This window comes from Cydia splendana, chromosome Z, assembly GCF_910591565.1.
Source record: "Cydia splendana chromosome Z, ilCydSple1.2, whole genome shotgun sequence".
Classification (NCBI taxonomy): Eukaryota; Metazoa; Arthropoda; class Insecta; order Lepidoptera; family Tortricidae; genus Cydia; species Cydia splendana.
This window is the reverse complement of record NC_085987.1, coordinates 19930670-19945591: the sequence shown is the minus strand read 5'-3', so window position 1 is coordinate 19945591 and position 14922 is coordinate 19930670. Positions and strand designations below refer to the sequence as shown.

The 14922-nt window shown below is 34.4% G+C and overlaps 1 long non-coding RNA gene across 1 annotated transcript in view; it reads right to left on the bottom strand.

Annotated features, from left to right (window-relative positions):
• Positions 1-14922, bottom strand: part of LOC134804945 (uncharacterized) — a 254799-nt gene that overhangs the window by 102263 nt on the left and 137614 nt on the right. The window lies entirely within an intron of this gene.

The following is a 14922-nucleotide window of genomic DNA, read 5'->3' as shown; positions in this document are numbered from 1 at the left end:
TTTTATTGTAAATTTAATGTAAAATGAGTCTAGTAATATTTTTTGACATTTGTATTTTTTAATTTTTAATCTTTTGTTAGTTTTATTGACATTTGTATATACGACTTTTTTTGACATTGTATATATTATGTACTCTGACATTTGTATATATTCCTTTTTAATTTGTGTGGATTATGTATTTTTAATTTTATTGTGTACAGTCACCTGCAATAATATATTACACAATGAAGGCCGCAAAAATATCTGACACGATCTTATTTGTAGAGCCATAAGAGCGTGTCACATATTTTTGCGGCCTTCGAAGAGTAACATATTATTGCAGGTGACTGTACCTATTGTATATTGTGACATGTGTTTTTTGACATTAAAGATATTGAATTGAATTGAATTGAATTGAAAAAGTGATCAAAAATATTAAAACAGTTTTACCGGTATAAGTGTAAAAACTAAAATAGAAGAGTCTCATTCTAGTTAAGTAGAAATTAACTTAATATCAGGATTAAATAAATTTTACCAGTGGTAACTACTGGGAATAAAATTTCCCAGTAGTTACCACCAAGCCGAGTTGGTGGTAACTAGTGGGAACTCGGAAGTTCATCAGGATCCCCTGGGGGATCAGGCTAGGGGATCCTGGTGGACAGCATGGATTTTTGGTACGGTGGGGTGGGGATGAAAGAATTGGGGTGATTTGTCCCATACAATCATAAATTTATGCGAGCATCTGTTTAGGTTCCTGCAATAAGTTTGGTGTCATTTTATCAAAAGGAAGAAATCATTTAGGTAATTAAATCTTTAAAATACAAAATAATTTGTAAATATTGACTAATATTTACATTATTTTCCTCCGTATCGCTACAACCCTTAAATCGGATTACGTTGTGCACCGAGCATTAAGCAATGTTAAGAGTGTTTACAAATATATACTTAGGTAGTAAAATCTTTGAAATACGAAATAATGTAATGTAATGTAATTTCCCTTTTTTCTTTTAAGTTAGTCGATAATGACACCAAACATAAAGCAGAAACCTAAACAGGTGCTTTCATAAATTTATGATTGTATGAGACAAATCATCCCCCACTCTTTCATCCACTCCACACTATGCTAAAGGGTATCTCATCATCATCAAACGTCTTAATTCCATAGGTGTAACTCACACCGTTGTCTATTCAGTAAGCAGGTGGTCGAAAGTAGGTCTACAATTAATTTTCTTATTCTACATTTTTTTAAATAAATATAGCATGTACTTTTTAAAAATTTGATTTGAAATTTTTATTTTTTGTGTATATATAAAAATAAGAAAAAAATTGGGATTTATTCGGAAAAAAACAAAATGGCAAGTTTTTATTTTTCACTTTTTTTAAATTATTTATATGAAACCGTATAAATTAAATATCAGAAATGAGTCCCATTGAGTAAAAAATTTGCATGAAAAATTCGGTTGGCTCCCCTTCCTAAATCAATCAGTGAGTCAAAAGGAACAACTCTGCAAAAGGAAATTCCATCATCATCATTTGCCGTAAATCACACTTTTTTGTCGTGAGCGCCACGGACTAAAAACAGAAAAAAACAGCTTACATTCAAGGATGTTTGTCACTGAAGTTTGACGAATTACACGAGCTTTAATGGTGTGGCTCATATGATCTTCACATTTGATTTCTTTTAGGTACATCTTGCACATGTTAAGCCAAAACTTATTATTATCCTTTTGAAAAAACACGAAAAGTCTGCATTATTAACGACACCACAGTCATAAATGATCGTGTGTAATATCTATCTATCTAATACCTTTAAGCGAGCAATTCTTGTATAATTATTTATTCATATGTATATATATTTCGGGGATATCGGAAACGGCTCTACAATTTCGATGAAATTGGCTATATGGGGGTTTTCGGGGGCGAAAAATCGATCTAGCTAGGTTTTTATATATTTTCCGAGCATAGCTCGGTCTCCCAGATATTAGTTACCTATGTATATGCAATGCGTTATTCGATTTTTGCTTATTTCTTTAGGTACTTCTCGTAAAGTCAGCCATGAGAAGGCCCGTGTGTGTGTACCGTAAAACGGGGTGAAAAGACACGATTTTCAACTTCAAGGACGATTTTCGCCAATAATCCAAATGATAAAAGTAAAAATTTTGATATCATTTTTTGAGTCTTGGTTAGTTCTTCAATTGTGAAATAAATTTTTACCTACCCAATTCAGAGAAAATCAAAGAAAACTACCTGTTTTCTCCATATCCTTAAAACGGGGCCGATAGACACAAGAAAGGGGTGAATAGAAATATTAAGTTTTAGTTGCCATAGGCATCGAATTTGGTCATTATTATTCTGATACTCTATCGGCAACTGATACATATATTTGTTAAACAGCTATTTCACACAAAATTATTTTTTCGTGTCTTTTAACCCCCAAGGCGTGTCTTTACACCCCTTTGTTGTATCTAATCACCCCCTATTGCGTAACTATTCACCCCATATGCGTGGCCACTGACCCCATTATCACGTAAAATTGCTTGTTATTAGTTTTTTTTGCAAATAAAATGCTTCTTTATAGAGAAAATTAGTGATATTATTTATTATTTAGGTACTACGGATACTATATTACCAGGTTAGCTAACTTTTACTTAGTTAATGCCAAAACATTTACCGCTAGAACAAAGTTCAGACAGGCTTCATTTCTTACCTCGGCGATACCTTACTTTAGAGTCAAAAAAATCTAACTTTTAGGCAGTTTGATTAAGTTATTTTGGTATCAATGTAGAGAATAAATAGTCTACTATATACGCATTCCAAAAAATCTAATTTTAGAGATGTACTTTTTAAACATAACAACTTGAAAGAAAAAGTTCAAAATTTCTCTATCCACCCTGCGATTTCTGTTGACCCCGTTTTACGGTACTTACTTAACTACCTGAAATTTATTGGTTGTGCCGTTTGTGCCATTGAAGTTTGGGCCAGCCGGGAAATGAAGATTTACATGATCGAATAGAATATATGTAAATTACTATATTTAAATATTATAATTATTTGTTTGATTACTTTTCGTAATGACAGCCAGCCATTTGACATTACAAAGTCCGCTGTCATATCGCACCCAGCGAATAGGTTATGTTTTATTTTCAAATAAACAATTTCTTTTTCTTAACAGCAACATCCCTAACTGTAGGTACAGTCAGTGGGGAGATACTCCTCATTTCGGTCGAACTCGGCTCCGTTCGGCTCAGCATTGCTCCGAGCAATTATTAGGGTTGGCACCACTTGACTTCCTTTTGCGTGCACGACCACAGATAAGATGATCACTTGAATTTTGACAACCCTAAATAGCCGAAAGGGATAGTGCCATATATTAGAAAGGGATAGCATGATTCGACCCGGAACCGCTGTCAAACTTCGTGTTTGTAGCAAGTGTCCTTTCTGTACGGCAGTACTATTATTTCTTCTGTGGTACAGTCGACGTCAAAGATAAGTTTTGCACCTTACCCCTTTGTAATAAGGCGAAAAATGTAAACATATCTTTGACGTCGACTGTACATCGGTGGACCTTATTTCAATGGTAGAACATATTGTACAAGTACAAAGTATCCAATTGAATGACACTTCAAAGGATGATGTTCCGCTCCCATACAAGTTTGGCCCAACACTCGCTAAACATGGGTGGTATATTGTTAGGCTACAAACATGAAATGAAAGTCCTGATAGGTATTAGAAATTCACGAACACTTCACAGAACATTATAAAAGCGGCATTTCTCTACGATTTTGAGGTTAGGAATTCTGCCTTGTATCCGGCCGTGTTAAATATTATTATGCCTTATTACAAGGAAATAAGGTGCCGTAAATAGTCTAAACATATCGATGATATTGGGCGTTTAAAGGCTGTCATGGAACAAAAATCGAATGAGTTGGTATTAGGTTAATACATTTTTTTTTGAATAAGTATGATAATATATTTAATACGACTTCCATAAATTAATAAGACATAGCATGCGAACCGGAATAGACTGTAACAGCTAGAGGAGTAGGTTGTTTTATACTAAAAATTGTTATAGCATTAAATGTAAAACCAATCACTTAAGTAAATTTTTCCATTCCAGAGAGAAGTAATACAGTCACAATCACAGGATTGTTATAATTAATTCGATAAATCATTCCAAAAAAAATGTTTCATAAACAAATGTTTGCCTAAAAGGCAGTTAATAATAAACTTAATTTATTTCAAAGAAGTTAGGATTCCTAAGTTGTAGGTTTATTATAAAATATAGGTAATTTATAAAAAAAGTTAGATAGGTATATATTTTTTCCTTTACCTATGATTTATTTTATATTTAATTATAATGTATTTTTAAGTCTACATAGTTTAAATATTTGTATTTTAGTTTAGTTACTTTTAAAACCTATTTTCGTGTTATTTATTCCCTGATATCAAATAAGGTTTTATTAAGTTAATCAATTTTAAAGAAGATTAAACGACTTCAGTGGGGAAAGCCGGTGAAAGCTAATTGTAAATTGGTGATCTTCTAGATTTCATACAATACCATCAAATAAATACATATCGCCGCTATACTTACTCAACCTTTATCTGCAACACTCATTTGATGACAAAAACACCCGTATTCCGAATGAAAGAAAAGCGACATTTCCATCAAATGATTGTTGCAGATATGAGGTTGAGTAAGTATAGCGATGATATGTAATAAATAATATTAAAACACAATCCATACCGACTCTTTTCGTTCCATATTCGTTCGCTATTCACTTTTGACGTAAGTCATTTGGGCATGTTACAATTAAAGTCATTGGAATAAAAAGTTTTTATTGTACCGCAGTTCTTTTTGCAATTTTCATACTTAGTGCTTTAAACAGTATGTCGTTAGTGGTATGCATGTTTTTCTTTGAAGTGAGCGTTATTAGCATCAACAAGAACATCGTAGAAAAGTATTTTGCTGCCAAACTTTTTTGTTTGGCTCTAGACGTCTACTTATAAAATGTCATTGATTCTATGTAATGGCGTGGGATGTGTTGATTTGGTTTAATTACTCTTTAACTTATTTTCGCTACTAAGAAGTGTCCGTTGGAATCTAATATATGTCTGAAATTGTAAGAAATATGATTAAATTTATAGTATATAGAGCATGCTTATCGAATCGTAGGCCAAATTCGGCATGATCCTTTGATTGAAAACTATCCAAAAATTATAACGATCATAATATGCTTGAATAGTACTCAAATATTGTAGATAAACAAACATGGTTAAAAAAAAGGTTAACATAAAATATAAAATCTTGTAAGCAAGAAATTGTAACTGGCTCTTTAACAGATTTTACATCAATACCTAAACCAAGTAACTCGATACTTGTATCTTAGGTATCTCGTGTTAGTAGGTTAATGTAGTGCAAGTTAGGTGCTCATTGAACAAAAACAATAAAGATTACCTATATGGGGAATAGAATCTTTATTGAACAAAATTATAATTATAAATACAGAGGTTACACTAAATATGAAGATTGAATACAAGGAAATTATGGCTAGTTATGAAAGATTATAATATATTGTATAAGTCAATATAACGATAGGTGGATTGACTCTAAAGCTATTTATAGGCTTGGCAAGCTTCTTTAGCAGGTTTGTACGTGACTTTGCTGTGATAAGCAGACCACTGACAGACATGCTGAAGAAAGGCAATGAATGGAAGTGACCAGAATCACTGACCAGGATGATGCATTCAACTCGTTAAAGGGAAAACGAATATCTAGATCTATTCTCAATCTTTACGACCCGAAACGTGAGACTCAGTTGCATGATACAGACGCGTGCAAGGCTACTGTTGCTGAAATCTTACTCCAAAAAAAAAGTGATGAAGGCCCTTTTAAGCCAGTCTCGTACTTTAGCCGAAAAACTACACCAGATAAGCAACGTTCGCATTCATTTGAACTAGAGACCCTCGCGGTGATTATCTCCTTGTTATAAATTACATCTTTTCTAAATTCATTATCATCAAGCCTGTTCGAAATACAAAGACCTAAACAACGGTGAAGGTCTTCCGCGACCACATGCGCTATTTTGGAACACCCGTTAGATTAATGAGCGACCTAGTGAGCGTTAGGAGAGAAGTGCCGAGTGGTGGTAAATCAAAAATTGGGTAGCAAATACTAGGGACCGTATAGGATTATTAGATGCCTTCCTAACGATCGCTAAGTAGTCGAAGATACACCACTAACACGGAAAAGGAAAACACACTATCTGTATCTGTAATTAGGTAGAGGTTAGGAGAGAGGAGAGAGGTACTATTAGAAATCCTAAAATATCCTAATTTTATGTTGTTTGATTATTATGTGTTATATAAGTGCTATTGATTAGACTTTCTTGACGTTGTTCAATGAGTTCATTAAAATAATTAAATGAATGCTAATAAATAAAGTGATCATATAAATTCGTATAGCTTAGTTAAAATATACTTTATTTTGTAATATACTGTTATTAAACCAGTAAATCTAACATTTAATCGAATGGTAATTGTAGATGAGCAAAGGGACTTGCTCTAGCAGGATGGCCGAGCTGTAAGGATACTGTGTGGTTTATATAGATTTTTAGTACTTATAAAACATTTTTCTAGATTAAATAAGCTAAGTGACTATACTTTTAAAAGTATTTGTAATGATCGATCACGTGAATGGTCACGTGATCGATCCCTCCATCTTGAATATTGAACGATCATTCGTCAACGGAGGGTGACGTTCGAACGATAAGGTCGATCAATATTACAAATGGTAAAAGGTATTTGAATTGTGAGCAGGTCAGTTCGTTTTGTTTTGTGAGAACCCCTAGGTAATAATTATAGTATGTGTCTAAGTTTATAGGTACCTACTGTCGCGTGCGTGTGGTTAGTCAGGCTCAAATAGGTTATATTAATTGTGCCAAATAAATGTATTTCGATCACACATACCGTTGTTTTAATAAAATGATTAGACCCCTTATACGGTGTTTAGTGCTATTACGATGGTGAGTTCTTTTTTTTAATTGATATTATTTCCCTTTCTTTTACTCTTAGATTTCTTCTATATTTTTACTCCTCACTTTTCAGACGACTCGACAATATAAGTCCTCCGAAACACAAACCTCGCAAACTATGGATGTGGGGACTCAAACGGATCCCACTCTATATTACCCGGCGGTGAGTTTCTTCCTTTCTTTTTGCTATAAAGTGTTCTTAATAGATTCATGTTTACTACTTCAAAAAAAATATATATTTTACCTATTATTTTCCGTTAAATTCTCTCATAATATTTTTCGTTTTCAAAAACATATAACCTCCTTTCTATTTAAACTGAATACGTTCATTTCTAGTCCGTTATTATTATTACTTTTATTCCTATATCAGTTCAGTTTTCCTAGAATAATTCTCTTCTACGCAGATTCAAATTTGAAAAAGAACCGTTTATAATAACCTGACTTACCGCGCATTCCATTGACCAATCCTTGTTTAGTAACTTCCCGCCATTTCAATGTAGACCAGTATTATCTATTATAATTTGGTGTTGCCATGTTTTCTTCCCCCTCCCATTGAAATTACATTCAAATTAAGGCTTTTACACACGATTCTATAGTTAATCTTTCTTAAGAAAACTGTACGCCGCGCGTCATTTCGACGCCGCGAACGTAATTTAAATATGCCGCCAGTTTACTCTGGCGTTGAGGTGATTGACCGACAAGACGGAGCGTCACCTCATCGGCCACCATTTTGTCACTTGTTGTCAGTCATTTCATTTGCGTGCGCGCGTTTGCTTGATTAGAGGAACAATTATAAAAATGGCCCTTTCGTTTTTGATATGATAATATACAATTGTGATTATTAAAAGTGCCTCTGCAATGGAAATTTATTGATGGTAAGCATTTATAAGCTTTTAAGTTTATAGGCTGATGGTTTGATTATTAACAAATTACTAATAAGCGCTGTGTTGAATTGATAGTGGCTGCTTTTATTAAAATATTAACTTAATCTAGTGTTTCGTAACGGGGGAGTAAAAAAAAAATATTTTCTGAGAGTAATTAGGTAAGTGTGTAAATAGGTAAATATTCTTTATGGTTCACCATACAATTAAAACTACACAGGAGATGAAATACCCACAGTGAAAGGTAACACAGGCGGTATTATAGATAAGAAGCCATATCTTCCAGAAATAAGGTTGTTTGTGGCTTTCCATTAGAGAAGGGTTCTTATGATTCATGTGCAATGAGGCCCATTCTATCAAAATTGCTATTATAATTTCAGATAAAATGATCCTTATTGCACTTGAAGCATAAGGACCCTTCTGTGATGAAAAGCCACATTAATTTATTTAGCATAAACAATGTATGAGCAGTCACTTTTTGTTATTATTGCCTGAGTGAAATTGTATAAATCCTTCCGTTTTTTTTATGTCGAGGGGGCAGTAAAAGCCTTAAATGTCAGGAAATACTATCTAGATTAGAAAATATAACATAACGTAGGAACAATGACACTATTTTACATTCATAGCAAGTTGTGTGCTTTAGTGGTCAGTGTGTGCTTTCTTCTAACAGCAGATGTTGAATGGTATACAAGCATGAATAACAATATGGAAGCTGATAGTTGAAACTTCACGCTTTGTGTTCTTTGTCAGCTGTTCTTTGTTAGTGCACACCGTTGTATGGGGACCTTACACTTAGAGACTATGCGCTGAAACTTGGCACAGTTGGTTCTTAGCTGGTCTTGAGCAGATACAGACCGGGAGACATCGAGAGCCACCTCTCATTTAGTGGGGGGGAGGGGGGAAGTTCGACGCTGCCGCGCTTCACTTGGAGCAACATTTCTCTAAAACTATACCTATTAGGGCATGTGATATATCATTTACGGATAAATTAAGGATGAGGAATCTATTTTTAGAACAAAAACAATGCACTTTCTATCAAAAAAAAAAGCATACAGTAAAAAAGACTGAAAAATGTATTTTAGATTTTTTTATAATTAAGAATTTTTGTTAAAAGCGTTGCAGGAATCTGAAAACAAAAAACATAGTCGTAAAGCTACATTTATTACGTTTAAAAAAATATATGGTTTATTATACAAATCTGTTGATAAATGGGAGATAAAAATAATATTAAGCGTGGGTCAGAGTGATCTCATATGAAGGTGGGAAATTACTTATAATTTGTTCTACAATCGTTTATTTTTTTTAGTTTTTCGTAAATAACTCGTAAACGGTAGCCAACAGCAAAAAATATCTTTTACGTAAATAATCTGTTTCAGATTTCTTATAGTATAAGTGTTACTTTTGTTTCGCTAGGATTAATATTTAAAAAAATATTGAAGGGAGAAAATAAATTCTAAGGTCCCCTTTTTTAGTAATTCGTAAATAACTCGTAAACGATGGCCAATAGCAAAAAATGTTTATTACATGAATAATTTACATAAAATTTCCTACAAAAAAGGTCATTCAAACTTTTTCGCTAGGATCAATATTAAAAACGATATTAAAAAGAGAAAATAAATTCTAAAGTCCCTTTTTTAAATAATGATCCAAGCGAAAAAGTTTGAATAACCTTTTTAATTATTCATGTATAAAAATATTTTTTGCTATTGGCCATCCTTTACGAGTTATTTACGAATAACTAAAAAAGGGGGCCTTAGTATTTATTTTCTCCCTTTAATTTTTTTTTTATATTGATCCTAGCGAAAAAAAGTAGCACTTATTTTATGATAAATCTGAAATAGATTATTTACGTAAAAGATATTTTTTTGCTATGGGCTACCGATTACGAGTTATTTACGAAAAACTAAAAAAAATAAACGATTGTAGAACAAATTACAAGTAACCTTCCCACCTTCATATGAGATCACTCTGACCCACTCTTAATATTATTTATTATCTCCCATTTATCAACAGATTTGTATAATAAACTATATATTTTTTTAAACGTAATAAGTGTATCTTTACGACTAAATTTTTTGTTTTCAGATTCCTGCAACTCTTTTAACAAAAATTATAATATTTTTTTAGTCTTTTCTACTTAATTCTTTTTTTTTTGTTAGAAAGTGCAATGTTTTTGTTCTAAAAATAGATTTCTCATCCTTAATTTATCCGCAAATGATATATCACATGCCCTAATAGGTATAGTTTTAGAGAAATGTTGCTCCAAGTGAAGCGAGGCAGCGTCGAACTTCCCCCCTCCCCCCACTAAATGAGAGGTGGCTCTCGAGTCTCTCGACGGCTCCCGGTCTGTATTTGCTCAAGACCAGCTAAGAATCAACTGTGCCAAGTTTCAGCGCATAGTCACAAAATTCAAGGGGTCGTGCACTAACAAACCAGCTAGGGCAAGTTTGACCGCTTATATTGCCTTTGTGACTAATAAATTATGATATGCTATATTTTTAAACGGTTAGTATATTTCAGGTATTGCACGGGAATGAGATTCAACAAATATAGACGCACTTCCAGGAAAGTCATGGAGCTTCCTGCGGATTACGTAGTAGTGCCGCCGTGTTTTATAGACTTAAAAAAGTCTATATGTAATTAAACTGATATTTACACACGTGATGTAACAGACGTGAAACCCTATTTTGGTGAACAAGAGTGGCTGGAATCGACAAGTTTAGAGTCATTTAAGCCTTGGGCAGCGCATCATGCATCTGATGAAAAAAGATGCCAGCACACTACAGTTATAGCTTTGCTACCAGTATTTAGGGAACATTCTAACACTGCAGCAATGATGCTACATACGCTTAATATAGTAGAGAAAGCCATTAATCACTTGAACCCGGAACAAAATCCTGTGCTTGTAGCGGACCAACCGTTATATGCTATACTGAAACAATTGCAATTTATATTCCCCGAGAAATGCAACACATTTGTGATGATGGGTGGCCTTCACATCGAAATGGCTGTATTAAAAGTTCTCGGGCAGTGGTTGAAAGGAAGTGGATGGGTGGAAGCCTTATCACAAGCAAATGTAACAACACAAGGAAGATCTGAAGCTTTGTTATCAGCATCGCATGTAACTCGAACCAGATACGCTCATCAGGTTATAAAATATAGTATATTAGATTGTAAGGTACTGCTACGCGCAGTACATACGGACGTTGTAGTCATAGCAGTATCATGTGTACAAAAATTGCACTAGTACAGAGGGGTCACTCACGAATTCGAGCCAATCGTGCAGTCTAACGCAACTAGATGCGACCAATCGCGCGCGTGATGCGAATTCATCAACCAATCGCGTTGTAGCGGTGTCACACCGCTGTACTGACCCCATTTATGCACCATTCTTATTGCATGTAAGGCCAGTCCTTAGATATACGTCAATGGCATAATCCATCAAATTTGGCGTAATCCGCAGACAAGGTGGATATAACAATAATCCAAATGTGACACAATTTCGGGGTAGTTATCGCAAGGTGTTAGATCACAGAACTACGCTCTTCTTTTTCGGGAATTATATTCCGCTTGATAATTTTCCCCTGCTTACCTGTTCTTCGGCTACAGATAACATTAACCACACGATAGACAGGATTTTATTTAGTTATTTTGATGCTGAGGAACAAATGGTCTGTGGCAGCTTAAAAGTGATTCCTGACTGCAGAGGACAATGTTTAAAATGTGTTCAATGAACTCCTCAATAACCCGTCCAAATTGTCGGTCTTTGTGGTTTGCGGAGCAAATTGTTGGGTACATATGTAGCCGAATGGGTAGCGCGAGCCCTTATCAAAACAATTAAATGTGAAACATGTTGCAGCGCCCTTATAACAAACTTAAAACTCGACTTTCACAAACTCAATAAAAGATATGGGAGCTTTGTGCTACCCATCCTGCGATGTACATATTTAAAATATGCCCAAAAGCGGAATATACAACAAAAAAGTTTGTTGCTGAAAATAAATCGACATCTTTTGCACGTGAAAGTGAAACAACGAAATTAAAATCAATATTCTGAAATTTTTGTTAGTCCAACCAAATTCAAATATTTTATTAAACTTAAGTGTCCAGTGCGTGGGTGATTGACTAGGACTATATTTGCTGATACCGAATCTAAAAACGAGAAGCAACCTCCGGGAAATTATCCTAAATGGGTTCATGATGCTGTAGATCGTGAAAAGTTACTAATTGACCTTACTGATGGTGACTGTAAAACACGCGATAATTTGTTTTACTTTCCAGAATTTTTAAAGACTAACACGGTTGATGATTAATCAACTTCCATTATGATATAGGTCAAATATCCTGGAAAATACCTTTGTATCGGAAATATCGACCCTACTTCATCCAGTTACTTTAAACTATTGAAGACATACTCGTATTTATGTCTAGTCGCCGCGCCTAATTTAGGCTTCTGGTGACCAGAGGGCTGGCCACTATTTCGCCCAACGTATTAGTATCTGGACAAGTGGACACCATGCTCGTTGACGGCGATCTGGGCCAAATTTGTTATCTGTAGGTTTTTTAGTTTTATTATGTTTATTTATTTCTTTCTTTGTTTTATCAATAAAGCCTTAAGTCAAATATCCTGCTGTCATTATATTAAGTCAAGGTGTTTCAAAGCTCAAACCAAAAGAAGAGAAAAATAATATTACTAAACAGAAAAAGGAAATAAAAATAGATTCAGCGGTTATTTCTTTAACTGCTGAATCTATTTTTTGTGATACGCCATCACTGGTTGATAATTGGAAATGATTAGCAACGAAGAAAAAACAGAACAAAACCTAAATAGAAAATAAAAACTACTTAATAAAAAGACAAAAGATAGAGCGGTCTGTAAGGCGGCGGCTCCAAGAAGCTAATTTGACCCCACATAGACCGGCAAATGGCCCAAAACTTGAAAGAGGACATCGAACAGCAAGAAGACTTTACGCACGCGAACACAGACGATGGGGTGACGAGGAATGGGCAAGACCTATGTTTTCGGACGAATCCAGATTTATGCTCTATGTCTATGCACATGACGGGCGGCGAAGAGTTTACAGACGGCCAGGTGAACGTTTTATTCCATCGTGTTTTGAGGAAAAATTGGCGTTCGGCGGTGGGTCTGTTAAGGTTTGGGCTAGAATCTCTTCAGAGAGTCGCACGGAGTTAGTTTTGATAGAAAATGGAACGATATGTGTAATATATGTGGAAAAGATTCTTAGCGCCACTTGCACCATTCCACTATCCCGGGGTTAACCGGTTAAACCTAGAGTTACCATGGTTACCAGTACAATATGACACTGGGTTAACGGTTTAACGGCTTAACCCCGGGTTAGTGGGATGGTGCAAGTGGGCCTTAATGAGCATGTCGGCCCATGCTTAATTAATATGGGTGGAAATTCCATGTTCATGCATGATAACGCCAGGCCACACTCAGCTCTAATTGTAGAAGAGAGAATTAATTGAGACAATTAAAAAAATCAACTAGTCTACAATCGGCAAAAACAGCCTATTATGCTTATGCCTACTCTTGGCTCAAGTACGGTATTATCCTTTGGGGAAATAGCACAGACGTAAACTATTTATTTCTACTCCAGAAGAAATGCATACGCATCCTCGCGAATATTAGGATTCCAGATAGCTGTAGACCATACTTCATCAAGTACGGAATTCTTACCCTAACTTCTATATATATTTTCGAAATTTGTAAATTCCTAAGAAAACATTCGGACCTATTTACAAAGTTAGTAGACCAGCCCCGACGCTTCGAAACAAGGTTTAAGCATGATCTAGCATTGCCGTCAACTTCTAAAGTAAAATTTCATAGTACAAGTCCAAACGTCATGGCAGTTAAAATATGTAATCACCTTAAAAACGACATCAAAGCTCAAACAAATGACTAAAAATTTAATAAAATGTTGAAAGACTTTCTAATAAATGAATGTAATTACGACCTAAAGGACTTTTTCGATGATAATGTTACAGACACCTTCTAAATAAATTATTATAATTAAAATAATGACATTTATAAATACTTACCTAAATAATAACTAAAAATTAATCTTATTATATGAATATTGTACCTACATTAATTAATTTATTAAATTTGAATTATAAATGTATTAAATTTATTAGCGATCTGAACCTGATAATGTAGTACATACAATACAATTTTGTTACATAGGATACAAACAAATTAATAATTATATGTTATTAAGTAAGCTATGCTGTGCCCTTACAGGATCCATGTGAGACATTGTACATATATTATACTTGACATCTATACTGTACCACGGTTGCAATAAAGAATTATGAATTATAAGATTATTTTGAGGGGGTTGGTATCAACTGCATGAACTGGCCCTCGAGAAGCCCGGACTTAAATCCGATTGAGCATGTATGGGACGAGCTTGGGAGGCGTGTAAGAAATCGAAACCCCGCCCCAGCTACACTTAGAGACCTGAAACAGGCGTTAGTGGAAGAATGGGCCAATATCCCGCAAGAACGAATAAGGAACTTAATAAACAGTATGCCCAAGCATCTAGAAGCTGTAAGACGAGTCCTAGGAGGCAATACGAAGTATTGATACTTTTGTTTTTTGTATGTAGGTGATGTACCCCACTGTTATTTTTTTACCTAAAATTTGTTGATACATTGTTTCCTATGTAATTTTAATAAATAAGTGAATAACGTTTCAAACTTTTGGTTTTGTTTTATTAACTATGAATTTATTTACAATATACTGTTTAATTCATTATTATTTTTTTAGGCGAGTGTATTTAAGTGGGGCTCCCATACAACAAACGTGATTTTCTTTTTGCTGTTTTTTGCGTAATGGTACCGAACCTTTCGTGCGCGAGTTCGACTCGCACTTGGCCGGTTTTTTTATATTGTATCATTTGCTTTTACCAAAACATGCTATTCTACTAAAGCATCTAAAGCAGATTTGTATGCACTTTCATGGTATTTGATGGTGAAATTATTATTGTTACCTATGTAGACCAGGT